General features: G+C 30.2%; 1 protein-coding gene across 3 annotated transcripts in view; it reads right to left on the bottom strand.

Annotated features, from left to right (window-relative positions):
* Smash (smallish) overlaps positions 1 to 21290 on the bottom strand; it is a 69067-nt gene that overhangs the window by 34092 nt on the left and 13685 nt on the right. Inside the window, exon 2 of one of the 3 annotated variants that reach the window (XM_074239204.1) lies at positions 19136 to 19410. The exons of 1 other annotated variant lie outside the window; for it this stretch is intronic. The gene's annotated coding sequence lies outside the window, so the exon portion shown is untranslated. Of the gene's footprint in view, positions 1 to 19135; positions 19411 to 21290 lie in introns of those variants that run through there. One more of the 3 variants, XM_074239206.1, reaches the window with a different exon arrangement.

Here is a 21290-nt window from a genome sequence, read left to right as displayed (position 1 = left end):
GAGTTAATATTTCCAGAATGGCTTTCAAACTAAACTCATATCATATCTGCATCCACTCACGTCCATAAGGGAGTATTTATCAGCTAGCACTCGGGTTATTATTCTCAGATCAACCAGCTCCGTTGAGAATTAGTATGAACATGAGTAAGAGAGCGAGATCTTGGTGTATGGAGTCTGGATGGCTCGGTTGGTTGGCAAATCTGTACCGAGTGAGTGTGTGTATGCATATGAGGTGGTGTAAGGCAAGTAAAGGCAGTAGCCTGGATTTATTACAATCGCCAGGGCGTTTTCATGTTCGGACACGCCGGACTGGATAGCACATTTGCATCGATACGGCCTCGTACACGCCTCGACACGCTTCGATCCTTGTTCTCCGAGACTTAAACTCGTGTCGAGAATGGATTCGAGGCCGGAAGAGTGGATCACGTCGAGCCTCTGGCACCGTGAATATAAATCCACCGGGACGTAACGTGTCAGCAAAAATAGCGATACTCAGATTCCATTTCGAGCTTTGTTTCTATACGAGGTTTTTTTTTTTTATCTCCGGGGAATTTTTTTTGACGAGACGCGAGAAGATGAAAGGAGAGATCTGCATGAAAAAAAACTGATAAAAAAATTATCTTGGTTCGAGAATATCATTTTCAAGAGTTTTATCGTTTTGAATCAAGGAAAAATATATTTTTAGGAAAATTTAATTTCATATAAAAATTAAATTTTAGATGTTAAAATTAATTTTTGATAAAAAAAATCATGGCCTCCAATATTTACACAAATATATAAATCTGATAGCGGTGAAAAAATTTTTTTTCAATTTCATAATATTTACTTAGATATCTCGATAAAATAATCTTATAATTTTAACAAATTACATAAATTTCTCATATATTAAAAAAATTTCGACTCAAAATTTTTTTCTCAAATCAAGTTAAATTTCTTATCAGTGTAATAAATAAAACAAAATCCTCCTAACACAAGGATTTAATATTCTGTTCGCAAACATTTGATGTGCTATTTGATTAAAAATAAAAAAAAAAAAAAAAACAAAATTGATTGTAGCTACCGTTACTTTAAGTTACATACTCAAACATGTAATACATTAGTACTCACGTTTTCTGCAACACATTTAAATGCCTACTTTCATTTTTTTACGCCGAACAGTTACTTATCATTATTACGCGTAGACTACTTGAATGGACTCGAGTCTATTTATACAAAATATCTCGTTAGTTTATCTATATCTGGAGGCAAATAGAAACTTTTTTATTTAGCTTAATATCCTAGATTATTTATCTATAAAACACCTTTATTTTAAAACCATAAATAATCTTTTGATCTCGGTATTGTTTAGCTGATAATGGGGATGATTAATATGATTGTTGGTAGCAGCATTGAAGCTCCTGATATCTCAAATATAATAATATATTTTTCTTCCTGAAAGACACTCGACAATTGGTTTGGGAAAAAAAGTTAATAATAATAATTTAAACCTCTTGCCTGTTGCTTCTCTGTACTGAAGAAGTTAAAAATAATAATGTAGAATAGAAGAAGGTAGCATCCAGCGAAATAGTCTGTTTCCACGCAAGAATTACGCAATAACGGTTACTGCATTAAATTTTTAAAACAAAAGTTCTCTGTCTCGTTCTTAGCAACAATACCCACCTTCTCACGTAAATATTACAAAGAACGAATTGAATGCGTTTCCATGAATCTAGTTTGTAATAATTGGGTAATAACTCGGAATTCCCCGGTACCAAGTGGCAATTCTACTCCAACAATTCAAGATTCAAAAGTTTAAGTGTTGAATGGGTTGTTAAAGTCTGGCTTTAATTCACGCGGGATCAAACAATCCGAATATGAAAGGCGCCTGCTTGATTATGACGCCACTGTGTCGCTAATGATATTTTGACGTTTCTGGTATTTTTGTTCTTTTTTCTTTCGAATAGAATAGTAATAATAATAATAATAATAAGAATAATGGGATGGTTATGGTTTATGATTTTTAGTAGTAAGATTCATTGTGTGCACTTTTTAATGATAACGCATGTGAGAAATTCTGTTTCTCGCTAAATCCATTAGCATGCAACTGTTTCAGTGGCCATTTTTACGCTCATTCATGTGAAATTAGCGACTCCTGTGCAATACGACCTCGTAAGTAGTTTGTAGTTGCTAGCTGATTGCGTACTCACCTGAAACAGAAAAAAGAAAGGGAGGTTAGTTTAATTTATTTTTAATAATGCTATTTTATGGAGCAATAATTATACATAAATAATGAAGTGAATTTTTTTTAAGACTATTTTCAGAAAAGTTTAAAGTTTTGTTGGAAATTTGTAAAAAAAATTCTTTGACAATTTAAGCTCTAATATTACTTTTAAGTACTTTACAAATAACTCCTTTGAACCAAACTGGTAAGATTGATATTTATAAAGTGTTAACTTTTTTGTAATATGAAATTTAAAATTTTCGACTCAAACTTTTAATTTTGAATCCAATTTTATTAAATTAAAAAAATTTTAATTATTTTTAGACTTTTAAGAATAAACATTATAGTTTTGATTTTTTTTTTAATTTAGCAATGAAAAAAAAAATTTTTTAATTGCAATGTTTTGAAGAAAATTATTTTAAAAAATTTTTTCACGTCTGAAAATAAAATCTAATAAAAAGTTTTTTCTCAAATCTGACCCAAATTAAATTAACATGTTAAAAAATGCACTAATAATTAAAAAATAATTTTTTCTAATAATTTGTCAAATGTTAATTCCATTAATTAATTTTTAAAAAATATATAATACAATAAAAAAAAAAAAAAAAAAAAAAGTAGCTCAATATTTACAATATTTTAAATGTTCATTGAATTAAATCGACTCTTTGATCAGATAAAAAAAAAAAAGAGCACATCAAAAAATTAATGGAGAGGTGTCATTAATCGTCAACCATAATATGAACAAAAGTCCTTCATATTTAGCTGAGCAGTGAGGGGTAAAAAGAGCGAGAGTGTTTAATATATTTCAAGGACGCGTTACGTATTTATAGGTGTTGTATATATATATATATATATATATATATATATATATATATATATATATATATATTAAATATATGTATAATAATAATTGTTAATGATATCTTTGATATACGATAGAGAATAACAGTTTAATAGAGGCAGAAACACAGCGAGGGTGTCTGGTTGTAAAATCTCAGGGACTAAACCGATAAATTATTAGTGCAAGCCAGACATTAAGAGCTCGTTAATTGCGGAGGTTTAATGCGTGACTTGGATAATGTAAGTCTTTAAAAGTGAGACAGACGTATAGAGATATAAAGACACCGCGGGTAACCAGTGTACCCTACATGTCAACGCTATGAACCTCAGAGATTTATACTGCTCTGGTGCTCTGGTGGTGGTGAAATAAAATTCATTTTCTACGGATCTTCATCATCGAAGCTCTGGTGCCTGATGTTTCAAGTCTGGGCAAATGACAAACTTTAAAACAACAGCCAGAGCAATAATAATGACAACTATAATGGCAACAGCAACAAAGAGACAACAAATGGACAAACTAGACAACCAGACGTAAGACATCTTAAACATAAAAGTAATGTAAAGGAAGTTGGAGTTGATAGTTTGTAGAGGATGGCATGGCATAGTATGGAGGAGCGAGTAGGTTCGTCGACCGCGTTTATATGCCTTTTACAAGACAACCTTGGTGGCTTCTTGGCGAGCCAACCGGGAGCCACACTTACGCGTTAATGCCGTAACGACGGGATGCCTTCTTCGCCTTTTTCCTTCTTTCTTTATTTAACTCTTCTTCTCTTGTCTTGTCTTGTCTTATATGTATACGCACATTGTACGGATTACTTTAACAATCTTACAATAGTTCTCTTTATATATACATTCATATATAACAGTCTATACATAGAAAACGATACGAGATCCGAGTGTTGTCTTAGGTGAAGCTGTTTAGCTGTTATGTCCTGCTGTGGTTATTTGCAACATACATCACACATATCACGTGTGTGTATATACTCGGGTTTTGTCATCACGTGAAACAATACTGACACAATGTTACTGTGGAAATACCAGGCCGATGTAAAAAATTGTCTTTTTTTTAGTCTCTTATCAAAATGTGGTTTGTTATTTTTAAAAACTCGTTCAAAAATTATTAAAAAATTTTGGCGTTTTTTGTTTTATAATTTTTTTTCGAGGCTCCTATAAAGATTTGGTAGCTTGTTATATTTGACAGCTCACACAAAAAATCATAGCATGGTAAAAAAATTTTTTCGGGTTTGAAATTTAAAATAATTTTGAAAATCGTCAAAAATTGATTTTTCTTTAGGTAAAAAAAATTTGTTTGGATTTTATTTTAATAGATAATAGTTTGATATAGTTTAAAAAAGTATTCTAAAAAATTAGTTGAGTAAATAAATTTTTTGGAATCACTTGAGAATATCAAAAAATTGAAAACTTGTAAAAAATTGAATTTTTTTGGTTTTTTATCATTTTTCCTTACAATTTTATTATTTATTAGACAGAAAAAAATTTTTAACTTAATTCAAGACAAAAAATTTCTTTCAAATAATTTAGTTCAAGATTTTTTCTCTCAAATTATGTTCATTTTTTATCATTGTACTCTTTACCTTTAATTACATTTACAACATGAATTAGAACTCGGAATTTGGTGGCCTAGAAAACTGTAATGTTGCGTAGTAATCTTATTAAAATAAATTTTATTGTTTTATTAAATAATTATTTAGTCATGACACTTGCCGTGTATTATTTACATTGAGTGGCTGTACTGGGAAATGATATTAAGAAAGAAGACGGTGAGAAAAAAGCGATAAATAAAAGAGCGAGTGAGATTCAGTAGTCGAAAACAATCCGGTTTTACGTTTAGAACTCTTCCCGGGTGAAAGGACCGGAAGGTAACGGTGGACGGTACTTTTTTTCCACTCCCATAACGTCCCTGACCCGTGTTAGAGCTCCACATGAGAATATTTATTTATATATAAACATATACTCTAGTACTCTATGAGTTGAGCTGAGCAACTCAACAACTCAACTCTCGTTCCCTCTTTTTCTCCGGAAACTCAAATGGGACCGGAAACCCACCTGTGATTATTCAATTAACACAGACCAGGTCTGAAATTCGAGCACTCAACTCATCAGTTATCATTAATCATTTACTCGAAAAAAATTCATAAAAATATTGTTCGATCCCACGATGAGTATCCTCGAAAAAAATATAATAAAATAAAATTGATTTGAGTTGAAATCGATTGGATTGTGAGATTAAAATAGTAGATACAGATGCAGATAAAACAGAATAGACGTTGTGTTATTTTATTTTATTTTATTTAATCTTCTTCTTCCTCCTATTTTTATATATTATATTGACTTCTAAAATGGATTTTTTACGACCTAAACCGTAATTTAACGAAATCGTTAAAATACTCCACTCTAAGTATTTTAATGTTCAATAAATGTTTATTAGATTTAGGCGACTATTTTCAATCGTCGGTCCTCTATTGTGGGCATGGATTCACTGGAAGGCCCGGGTAGGCGTGCAAGAAGACATAAATTAACCTCTCGAAACAAATTTCAATAGATTTAATTTGAAGACCACTGTAAAAATTTAAATGGTCGCAGGAATTCAGAAGCACCTGACTAACCGAGCCGATGGACATTTGAATATTCATATAATTTATTCTATTAAAAAATCCACTTTTAATTTGTATAATACTTGATAAAAGTTTGGAAAATCCAAAAGACACGACTCATTATGCTCAATGAATTTTTATATGATATAAAAATTGATCATATTAGAACATATGTGGGCATATTAAGTCCGACACGGTCATTTGTGCCCTTATATAATTTTTTTGAGTTAGTGTTGAAAAATTCCGATAGGCGGCGCATGATAGATGAATCTTCTCATTACAAAAAAGTTGAGTTTGAGATATTTGGATATAGAATAAATTTTTTTTTTCTATTTTTTTACGCAGCTTGCATAACCTGATCTGATTAGAGTTTAAAAGAAGGAAATGTATTATTTTCGAATAACAATGAAATTAATTGCAGAGAAGAGGTCAGAAAAATGCTTGATTGCAAAGTATTCTCCAATACTTCGTGCAATATTAAATATTGTATATTAAATATTAAATTCAAAAACTCAGACCTGAAAGAAATGGCTGACTAAGTGAAGCGTAAGCACAACATTATTCCATTTATGCAAAAATGGGAACGGGTTAGATGTGAAACAAAGAATGTGGTGATCGCGCAGAATTCTACACATGTAAGGCATCACAGCGTGTCTTACGAATCCGAGCAAGTGTTGGATTTATTTTCCACGTATGTACATTAAATCATCATATCACCAGATTACACAATTCCAATAGCAATCGCAATTCCAATTCCAGCTCTGATAACCATTTTAAAAATTCAATTTTCAATGTCTTACTCCAATAAACTCGAACAAAACCAATAACTCGTGCAGGATCGATGATTTCTGTCGATCAGAGCTGAGATTGCGAGTGCCGGAAGCCCTGAGATCGACTTTCGCTTTACGCTTCCATTATTTTTATTATTTTCTTCCTTTCTTCTCGATTATTATATATATATATATATATATATATATATATATATATATATATATATATATATATGGATGTTCATTTTTTTTCATTTTTCCGAATGAGGCTTCTCGCTTACCCCTAGGCAGCTTAATGGTACGTTCTCCTGTATCAAGATGGGTATCAAATATTAGGGGGGAGATGCTGCATTAGCTATTAGTTGCATTCTACACTTGTACCGAAGTGGTTTTTTTTTTTTTTTATTAAAGTTTAGAATTTTGTGTCTATAGAAGTAGAAGTAGAAGTAGTTGATGTTGATGTTTTTTAGTGCACACACTTGAAGATGTAACTTGTAACTTAGCTATAAGCCCAAGATGCTTCGTCACGCGATACATCACTAACCCATTTAATCATCGGGCATAATTTTCAGTAGCCGAAACGAGTTTTAGGGACCATGCCGAGGTAACAACAGGTAGTAGGCAGTCTGATAAATTAACACTGTGAACCTGTATTGTGTTAGGCTTCTAATAAATTCGCTAAACTCGGGAGTTGAGCAATACTTGTATTTATATTTTATATTTATAATTAATTTAATAAAAATTTTATTGTCTCAAAAAAATATTTTTTTTTGTTCCAAAACAATTATGGTGTTTTTTACAATTTTTTTCGTTTAAGTAATTTTTTTACCTTTGTAAAGTTATCCATAAATAAATAAATAAATTTATTGTGGGTGTACATAAATGAAAATAATAATTAATTTTTTTTTGTATTTATAAAGAAGTAAATCATAAATTTTTTGCTCGATTTGAGACCTCTTACAAATGATTTTAGTCTAAAATTTTTTCATCAGTGTACGTATTTATAATCGTAAATATTACTATTTTATTTCCCTCTCTCGTGTATTTAGCAAAGATAGAGGCAATGCAAGTAAAAGTAGTCGGCATAGTAATAGCAATAGCAAAAGCCCAGCACAAGCAACCCAAGTGATCTTAGAAATCACAGAATTCCATCTCGGCTTATGCCTAAGAAACATAAACAAGGGAAAATGAAGTAAACGAGGATTAAAAAAATAATAAAATAAATAAATAAATCCACGGATAGATAGATGCATTAAAGTGTGTGAGTAAAAAAAGACCGAGGGAGAAATCTTGCTGGTTACTTCTGCGTATATACGAGTTCTGCATGTACGAGTTTATGATTTATCGGCGTCCTCGACGACGCCAAGAATTCCAACGCTATTTTTCCTATCGGATCGTGAGCCGGAGAAGAGATACCCAGATATTAAGATACGTGAGAGAGATGCTGGTTCTTTCTAGTGCTTCGGGCTCCGGCATTTGCATCACGACGTTCTTTCGTTTAAATTTTCCATAAATATCAAAATATAAATATAAATGCATTTGATGGAAAAATTTTATGATCGCATGCAATGGAATAAGATTCGAAGAGTTGGTATTGTGTCACTACACGTGGATTTCGTGATCGAAAAAGACCCCGAGGGAGAAGATTCTCGGAGGCGGCCTCGACCTTCCAAGGCCACAGTCAGCCCGGGCTGGACCAGTCGTGGATGAATCACGGATTCGTCGCGAGGATCCAGCCCCAGTTCGCTTCACACTTCTCTTTATTTTATTTTTGAGCTTCTTAAATCTTGCTCGTCTTGTTTTTTACGCGGACTCTTCCTCACCGTGTTATTACGTCCTGTTCCAGTTCAGCCGGCTGCCGCGACTCATCTCTTCTTATTTCGATGGTGAAAAACAACCGCCTGTAGCTGGGTATCCAGAGTCTGATTCACAGTGAAGTAGATCTTCAATGATTTTAATTTAAAAAATATATATTTTGTGGCACGGATTAGATTATTCAGCCGGATGAATAAATTATCAATTCAAATTTATTTTTATGCTTACTAAAATGAGAAGATTTAAGTTACATATTCAAAGTTTTGTAGGCGGTAAATTGTTTAAAATGATTTTAAATAGAAAGTATTTTTCTTTCAATCAAAGTGAAGTTTTTTGAGATAAAAAATTGTGGAAGTTAGGTATGGCCAAGTAAACATTGATTTGACAAATGGATAAAATATTTAAATGATTTCATTGCGTAAGAAATTATTCACTTTTGATAAACACGGTGATTGATTTTAACATTCTGCTGATAAGTGATTTGTGTTAACATCATCTTTTTAATTCTTATTTGTCTAAATTTTTATTTGTTATACATCGATGAAAAATAACTTGATTCAATAAAAAAAAAAATTTTTTTTTTTAAAGAAATACAAAAATTCTTGAATTAAGTAAAATTTATTTAAACCAAAAAAAATTTTTCAAGTTAAGAATTTTTTCTTTTAATTAATTCAAGATAATAAAATCTTCAAAACAATCCTAATAAAATTTATTTTATATTAATCATCAAGAATTTTTCGTTTGATTGAAACTCTTAAAAATAATTTGATATTTTTTCACAACACAATCAAAATCAAAATAAAAAAAATATATTATCAATAATCCATAAAATTTAATTGTTATTATCAATAACACTTTTCCAAATAAAACATTAATCAATAAATATTATTCCACAAAAACAAATGTTTCAAAGGCGTTGTTTGTCTTGAAAACATTTATCCAAGATAAAAACACCGATTGATTTAAATTTAATTGTAACAAATATTTGTTTGTCTGAGCAAGTTTCACTCAGAAATAAATCTTCGTCGAGTAAAAAAATTTTTGAAAGCTAATGGCATTTAACGCATCCACCGTAAAATTTTATATAAGAGTGAGTATAAACCCCATAGGTATTTACAATTGTATACATACAGTGCACATACATACTGTACGAGTCTATTCATCACTACCGCGATAAGAGATCACGACGAATGAGAGAAAGGTCGAGGGAGGGGCCCGACCTTCAGGTCCAGCGAGTTAAAGGTCGTAGAATGGCGCGAGTTGAGGTATAAGGAGAGTATAATACTACACTCTCGTACTCGGGCATACTATTATATAGTATCAAGAAGAGTGCTTATACTCAACTCAGCTCAACTCAACTGTTATGTGCTGAGGAACATTGGCCAGAAAAAGACCCGAGATGCTGTGCCGGCTGGACCCAAGATGCTGAGGAAGAAAAAGAAGAAGAAGAAAAAGAAGAAGAAGAAGAAGAAGAAGAAGAAGAATGAGAGGCAAAGAGGAAAAAAAGATCAGCATGAGGATAGAACCAAAGGAGTGAAAGAAAAGTTTAAGTGGGATGTGATGTGTAGGGTACGGGTATGGGTTTGAGTATGAGATTAAATAAAACTCACCTCAACACACACACCATATGGTCCAAGATCCTGTCCTAAGATCCTTTGGGGCAAGAGAAAGAGGAAAGAACCGTGAAATGAAACAGAGAGATCGACCTTCGGCTACCCGAAGGCCGTTCGAAAAAAAATAAATGGAATTATGCGGTTGAATACGATGCCCGGAGCATCACGAAAATTTGAGGGATACATTCCGAGATTTTTTTATTTTTTATTATTATTGTTGTTGGTGTTATTTTTTGTGCCCTTTTCGTTTTAAGGATGAAAAGATCCACAAAGCTAAGAGCATCTGAACGAAGTATGTTGTTGGCAGATTTCCATATAAATTGTGTTATTGGTTAAAAATACCGAGGAAAAATGCATATTGAACTTGCTGGTCACGATTCTTTCGCTCAATATTGATATGCGTAAGTTAAGAAAATAATAATATTTGTGTGGAGCTAACTGGATAGAGTGAAGTTGCGGGTTTTTTCGTTGAAAGGTTTTTTATGACAAATTTTTTTCGAGAGGAATGTAACGGTCGGTACGAACTGTTTATTGGAAGGAAATGAATGATTTGACTCTGGTTTGTGGTAACGAAAGTCTGCTCAAATTTGGCGTTCTTTATTACAACTGCTATGCAGACATTTTTATTTTTGTATTTTTATAACCTTTGATGAAGTTTGAATTTGTGGAAATAAGAAGTGATGTAAATGGAGTTTGTTGTAAAGATATCTTTAATGATTCCATGAATAAAATTTATGTCAAAAGTATTTAAAATAAATCAAGACACGAATATTTTTTGATAAATTTTTTTAAAACTCAATTGATAAAAATTGAACATAAAGAAAAGCTTTTTACTAAATGATTTTTCAACTGTTGATAAATATTTATTATCTGAGCGTGTTCATTAATAAAACATTCTCAAGTATAATTTTATCCAAATAAATCTCAGTAACAGTGTAAAAGTTATTTATCTAATACCGAGTAGAAATAGAAATACTGTTTTATTTTTTCCAATTAATTAAGAGCTATAAAAAATAATTAGAAGTCCGATAAATAAAAGAAATCGACCTTTTATACGACTGTACCTTTTATTAGTTCCAACTACCCAAGTTAGTTTGTTAATTATGGCTTTCCGTATTGGCGCCAATACACAAGTGCCGGTTTTGAAGGACACTTGTACGTTCTCTATCACTGCGGGAGTCGCAGAAAGGAGTCACCCGTTGCGCAAAAACCATTTCTTTATCTCTCTTTCTCAACCGATACTCTATATAGCCGTGCTGTGCTTCTGTTAATAAAATAATCTTTATAAAAATAAGTATTACTGTTACTGGAGGTATTAGTATTAGCTGTGTAATGTAACGTGCTGGTGTTGTATAAAACTCTGATTGCGAAACACCCGTCTGCACTTCGCCACTGAGGAACTGTGATATCGTGGGAAAACAGTCGATCCTTAGACAAGAACACCGATAATCGGGTGACATTGTTCGGATTGTTGCATTTATATTAGATTCTCAATCAAGACGGTATATCTATAGATATTATGTTTATAAATATAAATAAATGTGATGTCATGGGAACATTTAATATGTCCCTGTCAGTATTTGCCAGGAAAACAAGTGTTTCTATAACGAGCTTAATTTATTTATTGTATTCCTTTTTTGTTAACAAAACTTGTTGTAATTTAAGCGCCAAGTTATAGCCGATGTAATAATTTTAAATTTATTAATAAAAAAAAACTTTACTTGATTTTGAAGAGTTTTTCTCTTGAATCAACTTGTAAGATTCTTTAAGAAAAAATTTTTTCTTGATTTAAACAAAATAATTTTCTTTTTTCAAAAATTTATTTTTTCATCAATTTAACTTTTTTTTTTTTTTTTTCAATTTTTAACGATTGATTTTAAATAAATTTTTTAATTGAAATTTTTTTTTTTTATTTATTCTATTGATTTATTCTATTCAATCTGATATTTTCTTTTTTTAAAAATCTTTTCTTATCTTTTAACAAACAATAAAATTAACATATTCTTTACAATTTTTTTCAATAAAAATACTGAATTCATTTATTTCCTCAAAATTGCTATTCATTAAATTTTTTATTTATCAAAACATTGTCGCATTTTATTCTACTTGTTTTCTTAGTAAAATTTCAAATAATTAGCTTATTTAAAAAAAAATTCCACTAAAGTTAATTGACTTGTTTCGTTCATTGAAAAATAAATTGGCGTATTTAAAAACTTTTTTCTCCGAATTTAATTACATATTCTTTTTTATTTATTTATTTATTTATTATTTACTCTTCGTCGACAAAATTTCTATCTACTGATAAAAAAAAAAAGGTTTTCATTAAAAGTGAAATTTCCCGATAAATTTATTCAAATACTCTCTTTAATATTCCCTCAGTATTACTAAATAAATAATTTAAAATTGTCCGAGCGTACTTTTACTGGCACTTAACAGATAAATTACCGTATTTTAAGATTTACCGTCGTTAATTTATTGAATAAAGGCATAATCAGTAAAATACGTAGGAGAGTAAAAAGGTAGAGAGGCAAACAACCAAGTAAATGGTAAATAAAAATAAAAATAAAAATAAAGAAAGTATGAAGCTATGAGCAGCAAGATAACTACTATGTACTCGACATTTAATTTTACAAGAGTTATTTTCCTTCGGTCATTAGTTACTGGATATTAACAACGCTAAAAACATTAAGACCAATACAAGTAAAGACTTAGACGCACGGCTACAAATAATCGTTTCTAATCAAAACAAAGATGTCGATGACGAGGACGATTGTAATGAATCCGTACGTAGTTATATTGTTTACAAGTGTGACACAACGACTTGCGGCTTACTGTTTAATATATGTATATGTACTGCGTACTATTATACTATGTATTAGCTCACGTCGACCTTCGAGGATTCTCAAACGGTATTTGTATGATTGCAAAATTTATTCCGCATGCATGCGTTCTATTCCTTTTTACTCACTATTTTTTATATTTATATTTTTATTTATATAATCTTAACATATGTATGCATGTATGTATGTATAATATTTATAAACTATTTTTTATCTCAGATTTATGTAATATTACGAATACACAGTATCTCAATCTCAGTAGATAAAAGTAATATAAATATGTATCGGTAATGAGATCGACAGAACAAGATTATTTTGCTATGATAAAGTATTGCATAAATTATTGTAATTGTATTTGTAATTAAAGAAATAAATAACTGTAAACAGTAGCGAAAAGTTGGAATTTATTTGTTTTGATCTTTTGCAAGATAGATTGGAATAATTGAAAATTTTCAATAAAACTCAAGTGAAATTTTTTATAAAAATAAAAATTTGAAACTACAAATTTTTATTTTGTGGCTGTCATATGGGATGTGAGAAATTTATTTTGGTTAGAAAAATTATACGAATATCAATGTAACATTATTGGGAATTTTTATACCAAATAAATTTTTAAAAAATTCTAAAAGTAGAAGAAAAATTTTCGAATCATTAAGTAAAATTTTTTTTTTATTTTTAAATAAATGAAAATTTTTTTAAATGTCAAATTATTCTGAGAAAGTTATGACTAAAAATTTTTTCAATTTATGTCATCACAGAAAAATGCAAGAAACAATTTTGAACAATTAAAAGATTCTCAAAAATGAATTATCAAAAAATTCGCAGTAATAACTCTAAAATAATTGATAATTAGTACCAGTCAGTAAGTAAACCAACTCGAAAAATTTTGGTGTCGAGGACACAAAAAATAACAATGTCGCAATGGAATGGTTTACGCGGGAATTGTCTTACTCTGTCGTGGTCTTGAGCGAGTCAGAATTGACTCACCTCGGTACAGTAAATACAGTAATACAATATAGTATAAAGTAACACACATTGACAGAGAACGATACTACTTACTTGACGTAACAAACACGTCTGATGTCTGTCGTTATTCCCTTTATAGGAAAAATAATATTTACTGTATAATAAAGTAAAGTAGTAGTAAATATCCCGATGACAAGTATTACGGCATTGAAGTTAAGTTTTAACTCACCCGCTAAAGTTTTAACGAACCCGGGCATAATGATCCCCTGGAGACTAAAATGATAATGACACATATCGGCGATTGAAGATTTAACGTCACCCCAGGCGATTAACCATTTTTTTTTATTTTTATTTATCGGCGATCCGCTTACTTATGATCTGCAGACGGATTCAATTGGTATTTGTGATATCAAGTTTGATATATATTTATTTTATATCTATATCTATCCGAGTTCAATCTGTGTAATGAAGAAAATCAGATCATTCTACCGAATACTAAGTGGAAGATCTTCAAGACGATGAAGATGAAGACGAAGAAGAACAAGAAGAGGAAGAAGAAAATAGTGTGCGATTCGAAGTCCCGTTTTATACCCAATGAACTAAAGTTTTCAAATTACGGTACTATTATTATTATTATTATTATTATTATTGTTATTATTCAGAATTACAAAAAAAATTTCGAAGTTGTTTTTTTTTTTTTTTTAATTTGATTTAAAAAATAAAACTTTAAAAATTGTAAAAATTAAAATCTTTGATAAATTAAAAAAAAAATTTATTTTGTTGATTATAATAATCCTAGTCGAGCTACTTATTGTTGTTTCATTATTATTGTTATTATCATCATTATTATTAGTTATTATTATTGCAGGCAATAAAGATGATAAACGCAAACGCGACGATTGAACGTTACATTAAATATAAGTCGCGAGATAGTTTCTTCCTTGAGGAAAGAAGAGAAGTGACTTCTTCAAAGAGCTTTTCCTGGAAGTTAACTCAGTACTGGTGTACTATGTAGTATATATAATAGTAATAGTAATAGTAATAGTACTCAGTTGAGACCGTTAGAGTTATTACGGGCAGCACAACAATCACCGTGTCTCGTTGACGTTTTGAGACTGTATTTGCTGCTTCTACTCCAGCTCCTGTTCCTGCTTCTCAGTTCTTACTTCTCAATCATAAATACTCGAGTCGAGGTACAGTAAGTAAAGGTATTTCGCTGCTTTTTACAACTCATAATCTGTAATTTAGTATTTTTTGTCCCAGAGCGGCACACATATTTACACTAATACGGAGCAGGCTCTTACGTGGAAAGGATTGTAGTTATCGGTTAATAATTATTACTTAATAAAACCGTAAATAACATTTAACGTTAATAAAATTATTACTTAACTTGCGCAATTTTTAATTTAAATACGGTACTGAGCATGAGCTTGCGTTTGTAATTTATTAATTTTCCAAGTGGCCTTTTCGCTTGTAAGGACGGCGATTAATTTGTTTAACATTATTCATTTATTATTATTATTATTATTATTATTATTATTATTATTATTATTTGACTCATAAATAAATAAATGCTGGGCTGGCAATTTTAAATAAATGACCAAGACAAAAGACGAAATTTCTTCCTTGTTTTCATTTTAAAAGATTATTTTTTATCAAATTAAATAATAAATTCAATAATGAAGAAGTTTATTAAGATAAATAAATCAAGGTCTCAGGTCAAGCAATAAAACTTTTAATATCTTTATTGTCTTAATTATTTTTGATTGATATGAAAGTTCAAGCATATAGTTCATGTTTAACGAACAATGCTTAATATGATAATCAAAATTATTTATAATAACAATTATTATTATTATAACTGCATAGTAAATCAAATCAAGGAAATTACTTCAAATGAAAAATGTACTTTGACTTTAATGTTTCATTTTTTTTTCAACGATCGCTATAAAAAAAAAATTTTTTTTTTTAGAAAATCAGAAGTTCAGAAGAAAATTTCTTTTATTCATTTTAAAAATATAATAATAATAATAATAATAATAATAATAATAATAATAATAATAAAGTTATCACCATAAAATTTCTCGAAAGTAATAACATTAAAAAATAGTTAAACAATAAAAAAAAAAATAGATCAGAGTTGTTGATGAATGCAATAATAATAAGTGGTGGTCGCGTTAGCATGAATAAATGCACACAGGTAGTAGAGACAACAAGTACACGGTGTTGAAGCCGGTGAAAGTTTTATCGTGTTGAAATGAGAGTCGAGAGGAGACGGAGAGACGGCTGGTTGTGATGGGTATGGTCGTGAACACTCAACTCAGTACTCCTCACTTCTACCGGGTACTCTCTCATTACTCAGTACTGTAGTACTGTAGTACTCCTTACTCCTTACTCTTTACTCCTATTCAACCTTACCCTCTACCTCTACAAGCCAGTACAACCTGCAGCGTTATGTTCCGATTCCGTCTGAGCACCTTTGTTGCGTCACCACGAAATCTGCTTTCACAACCAGCCCAATATACCATAAATAATAATAATAATAATAATAATAATAATAATAATAATAACAATATTTAATCCTGGATTCTGCTGTAACCTGCACTATGCAACCATACACTGGGTAAGTGAGATTTGAGCTGCCATGCGTCAGATAATAAATACATCAAACATCAGAGATCACCACACTGATTACAGTAATCCATTACACATCAATTCTATTATATATATTATTTATTAATTTATTATATATATATATATTACTAGCCAACCTGTGCAAATATTTTACAGTGTTCTGATCAAATATCGAATGATCAAAAAAATAAAAATGATCTAACCGTAACGCAAAAAATAGGATCTATGATGTTTGATGATTATAATGGACGATCAACGATCGTGTTAGTGATTGGGAGAGTTAGTCTGTGCTGTACCTGTCCCGTCAATCCATTCCTAAAGAATTTTTCCGTTATTTAAGCGCTGAACTAAACTTTCAGCAGACAAGATAAGAGTGAACGTCTCAACATTGGAGTTTCCAGTTGAGTCTGGAGAATAGAACGTGATAATTGCGCGTACGCGGTAAATTACGTAAGGGGCGTCTGCGAATGTAAATTGGAAGCTAAGCCACCAACCAGGAATCGGTTGTTGCTGTTTGCTGTTGCTGCACCCTTACTAATGCCTCAGCCTCTCATTGCAGTTGATCGTTATCCCACCGCTCTTTATTCCCACGGCTTGTTAGGGTCCGAGAGAGCGTCTTACATACTCTGCTCTCTTCTCTCTTCAATACATTTGTATTACATAGTACACATTCACACAAATCCGCCGACAGATTTGTGCAGTATATATAAGAATTTACTTTACCTAAGCAAGAGGCAGGTGATTTCACGTATAGCAGCAGACTCAACTGTATATTCTTCTGCTTTACTATCCTTCCATTCGGAGGGCTGAAGAGACCGGTCCGGCTCGCCGGATCCTCGGGGGAAGATCAGGGAAGCTTGAATACCTTCCACTTTCTACCTTATACCTTCCATCTTCCATAGAACCAGCCTCTTCTTTTTCTTTTGCTTCTTTTAGAATTTTTTTTTTTTTTTTTTTTTTTTTTTTTTTTATCCAAGCAAAACATCGTACTATTTACGAGTATCTCGAGATGCCCAAGAATTCGGGAACCTGGCAGTTACTGAATTCAGAACCCAGAAGAAGGTTGAATATTCGTATAGTCAGAATATTATCTTCAATAGAAACAATAAAATTCTTCAACTTTCAAAAATTATTAAAAATTGAAAGTAACTTTGGTATTTTTTAAAAACTTTAATTTTTTGGTTCTATACGAATTTATTTATAAAGATCTCAACTGTACTGAAGAAAAAATATTTAATTATTGAACAGAAAAATTTAATTTTAAATTAAAAAATTTTTCTCTTAAATTGTTATTTATTAAAATTCTTCAACCAACAAAAAGTCTTAGGAGCGAATCTTGTTTAAAAACAACCAAATAAAATTCATATGAAAAATTTTCGGCTTAATTTTTTGATTCAACTCGAAAATTTCTTGAATCAATTTTAATAGATTATTATAAAGCAAGAATAACATTTTTCTTGAACCAGCAGGTAATTTTTTTTTATAACAACTATCAAGAAGATCCCCTGTTAATACGCTTAGTAAAAGTAGTTTTATTTATATTTTTATGACTTTTGATTCTCTAGAGATCTCCCGAGTAGATCTACGGAGATTATCCGAGGTACAGGACAGCTCGAGAAATTCAACCGATGCTTTGGAGAATACCATTGAAAATGAGGCTATCCGCTACACGACGCATCGGGACTCTGATTTCCATTCGTTAGTGTATATAATTAGCTTCGACTTGAGAGCGCCGACTCACCATGATACAGCTTATGTTTTTTATTATCATTATTATTATTATTATTATTAGTAGTAGTATTATGATTATCATTATTAATTTGATTATTATTAAAAGCGCTTAGGATTCCGTCTCAATTAACGCCCGCGACCGAGGACTGCCATCGGTAATTGGTGTCCGGGTTATGCACTACGTGTGTGTGTGAGTTATTAATACACGAAACTGCCGGTAAATTTGTATTTTTAGCGCCAGTACGATGCGATATTTATGCACTTAGAAGCACAGTTGTTCTGTAGCTCTGTATTTATAGATACATAGGTGTTACACTTTATTATTATTGATAGAAAATTTTTTTTTTTATTTTTTATTTTTCAATTTTGAGAATATTAAAATTAAGAATAAAAAAAAATTTTCATAAATTTTGACTTGGATAAATAAATTTTCTCAAACGATTTGTTGTTTGATGAGTTTGCAAATTAATTTATGAGTAAAATATTGATAAATATAAAGAATTATAAGAAATCATTTTTGTGGAAAATTAAATTCTCTACCAAAATAATTTTATATCACTTTTCCGTATGTCTAATATACTCCAAAAAATTAAATTTTAATAAAAAATGAAGTAAATTTCGAGTTATGCTTAAATTTAAAATATTTCACTAAAAATTCCAAATTTACCGACAATTAAAAATAAAAAAAATGTGTACTCAATTTATCTAAAATAAATAAATTCGCTACAAATATTTCATTACGAAAAAAAAGTATGCCATTCCTCACAACTTTAATTATATAAGTACAGATGTTTCAAATAAAAAAAAAAAAAAAAAAAAAAAAAATGAAATTATTTTTAGAATAAAATCGATGAGTAATATATAGAATTCAAACAACCGCTATTACCTCAACTTATTGCGTTTAATTTTTTATTAATTAATTAATAGACTAGATTTTTTTCTATAAAAAAAATTATTTTCTAACATTGAAAAATCTTTCAGATTTTCTGTACCGATATCGATTAAAAGAAAAAAAAAAAAAAAAAACAAAAAAACAACGGGTTTAGTAGTTACGGTTAGGACCGCGAAAATCTTAAGGGCGTAACCGAGGAAACAAGTGTCCATTAATTACCTTAGCGGCTCTCCGTTAGTTTATTCCTCGTGTAGTGGCAGTGCCAGGTGTCCTTTCCTCATATTATCCGGTGTTAGTGTTAATATAACTTGTATTGACGACTTGAAAGGAACCGAGATATCGCGTGTCGAAGCCAGCGGAACGGGGCCAGGTTTCCTTATTTTACAACATTACCGACATGCCATGGACATGGATGAGGATGAGGAGAATCCTCGAAACCGCGATCAGACCACTCTCCCCTGCTCTACTCTACTCTTTTCACCCAAAGTACTCACCTAAAATAAAAAAAAATAAAAAAGTTCATTATTATTTGTTTAACTTTAATCCTTCAAAACTTTAAATGAAATACAATTATTACACAAGTATTTATTCTTAGACTAAAAATATATTTATAAATATATGTATTCACTGGAAGTAAAGTAAATTGCGAAAAAATCCGGTAAATTTATTACCATTTAAGCTCATTGAAAGTCGTGAAATAAATATGTTTATCCGTAAAATAACAACAATCTGGAGTCTTTTAATGCAGGTACTTTAAGGACCATTAAATTATTTTTCGTCTTGTAAGTATTGTAAGTATTGAAGCTTTTAGATGACTATACCTTATACCTTATACTACGTAATATAATGTATATGTATTTATATTATAAGAATAGTTCACGATTGTACTCCTAAGACATTCTCTTATCTCCAACGCCTACGATGTACCAATCTACTCACCAACATGGAGCGAAGGGGACTATCAACATCTATTTTTTTATTATTTAATTCAGTTAATATTTTATTATTATCACTATTACTTTTAAATTCACATTTTTTAATAATAATGATAATAATAATAATAATAATAATAATAATTTTAAAACACTGATGATTATTATTTATTTATTTATTATTATTGATTTGGCTGCAATGATGTTTAAATGCAACCGCAGCAATTAATTAATGCAACTAATTTATTTTTATTTGCTTTTTTTTTCAATAATGATAATAATAATAATAATAATGTTGAGTTAGCAATATGTGACAATTTTTTGTATTTTTATAACAAATCAATAATAATAAAAAAAATATTTAAAAAAATTTTTAATTTCTGGATGTAGAATTTTTTTTCTTAATTTTTTTTTTTTATAGTAATTAAACTATTACAGTTCTTATTATTATCATTATTATTACATGGTAATAAATAAATAAAATGATATATTTATGGTTGAACTGTTCGTACGTCCTTGTGGAATAAAATGAATAAAATCCAAAGTGGAAAGGTATGTGGCATTTCTGAAAACTAAACTGCGGTGGTATTGCAAATTCCAAAGGCTGTCGCGTCATCAGAATTATTATGCCATACACACCTTTCACCTCAGGTGTTACATATATATTTACACATAAGTTTAAATTATAATAAAACTAAATATAAATATAAATACAAATAGAAATACATATGTTGCGAATTAATCTGACAACAGAGACACGAATTCCATTGAGATGAAGCTGACTCGATACTAATAATAATAAAATAAAATAAAAGCGGTACTACTCTACTCCGATAAATTATAGCTTAACAATAAACTGTCTTTCAGTAAAGTAACAACTGAACACAATCGAGCATAACTGTTTTTCTAGGCCACAAGATTCCGAGTCCTAACTCACGTTACTGTACCGTCAAACAACAGCTAATAAATGTAATTAAAGGTAAAGATTAACGCTGTATTTTGCATTGACATTGTTCGGTAAGATGACACAAGACTGATTTAATTTTTGAGCTTACTAGCGGGTACTATTGCTTGTTTAAATTTTAAAATTTATTCATTATTTCCAAAATTTCGCTACGGAGCGACAATAAATATAATTAATAAAGAGAAAAATATAATTTTTTTTTTATTTTAATTAAAATGTTCATGGTTGGATTATTTGTGTTGAATTAAGCCAAGTTAATTTTTCAATCAGCGTAACTGAAGACTTCACAGCAGATGAATATACTTGGATTACAATTAGGTTTGAGACAACCAGCTTAAAAGTGGCACTTGGCACCGATCGATTGCATATTCTATCGGTCGTTTCTCCTGTTAAATATAGTCAGGACGTCAACAACCAGAGGTGTACTCTCATCTGTATCTGTATCTGGCAGTATTCCACTGGCTGGTACATACTTCAT

Source organism: Cotesia typhae, unplaced genomic scaffold, assembly GCF_013202065.1.
Source record: "Cotesia typhae breed Kobodo isofemale line unplaced genomic scaffold, CoteBio_Ctyphae contig_23, whole genome shotgun sequence".
NCBI lineage: Eukaryota > Metazoa > Arthropoda > Insecta > Hymenoptera > Braconidae > Cotesia > Cotesia typhae.
This window is presented reverse-complemented; position numbering and strand designations above follow the sequence as displayed.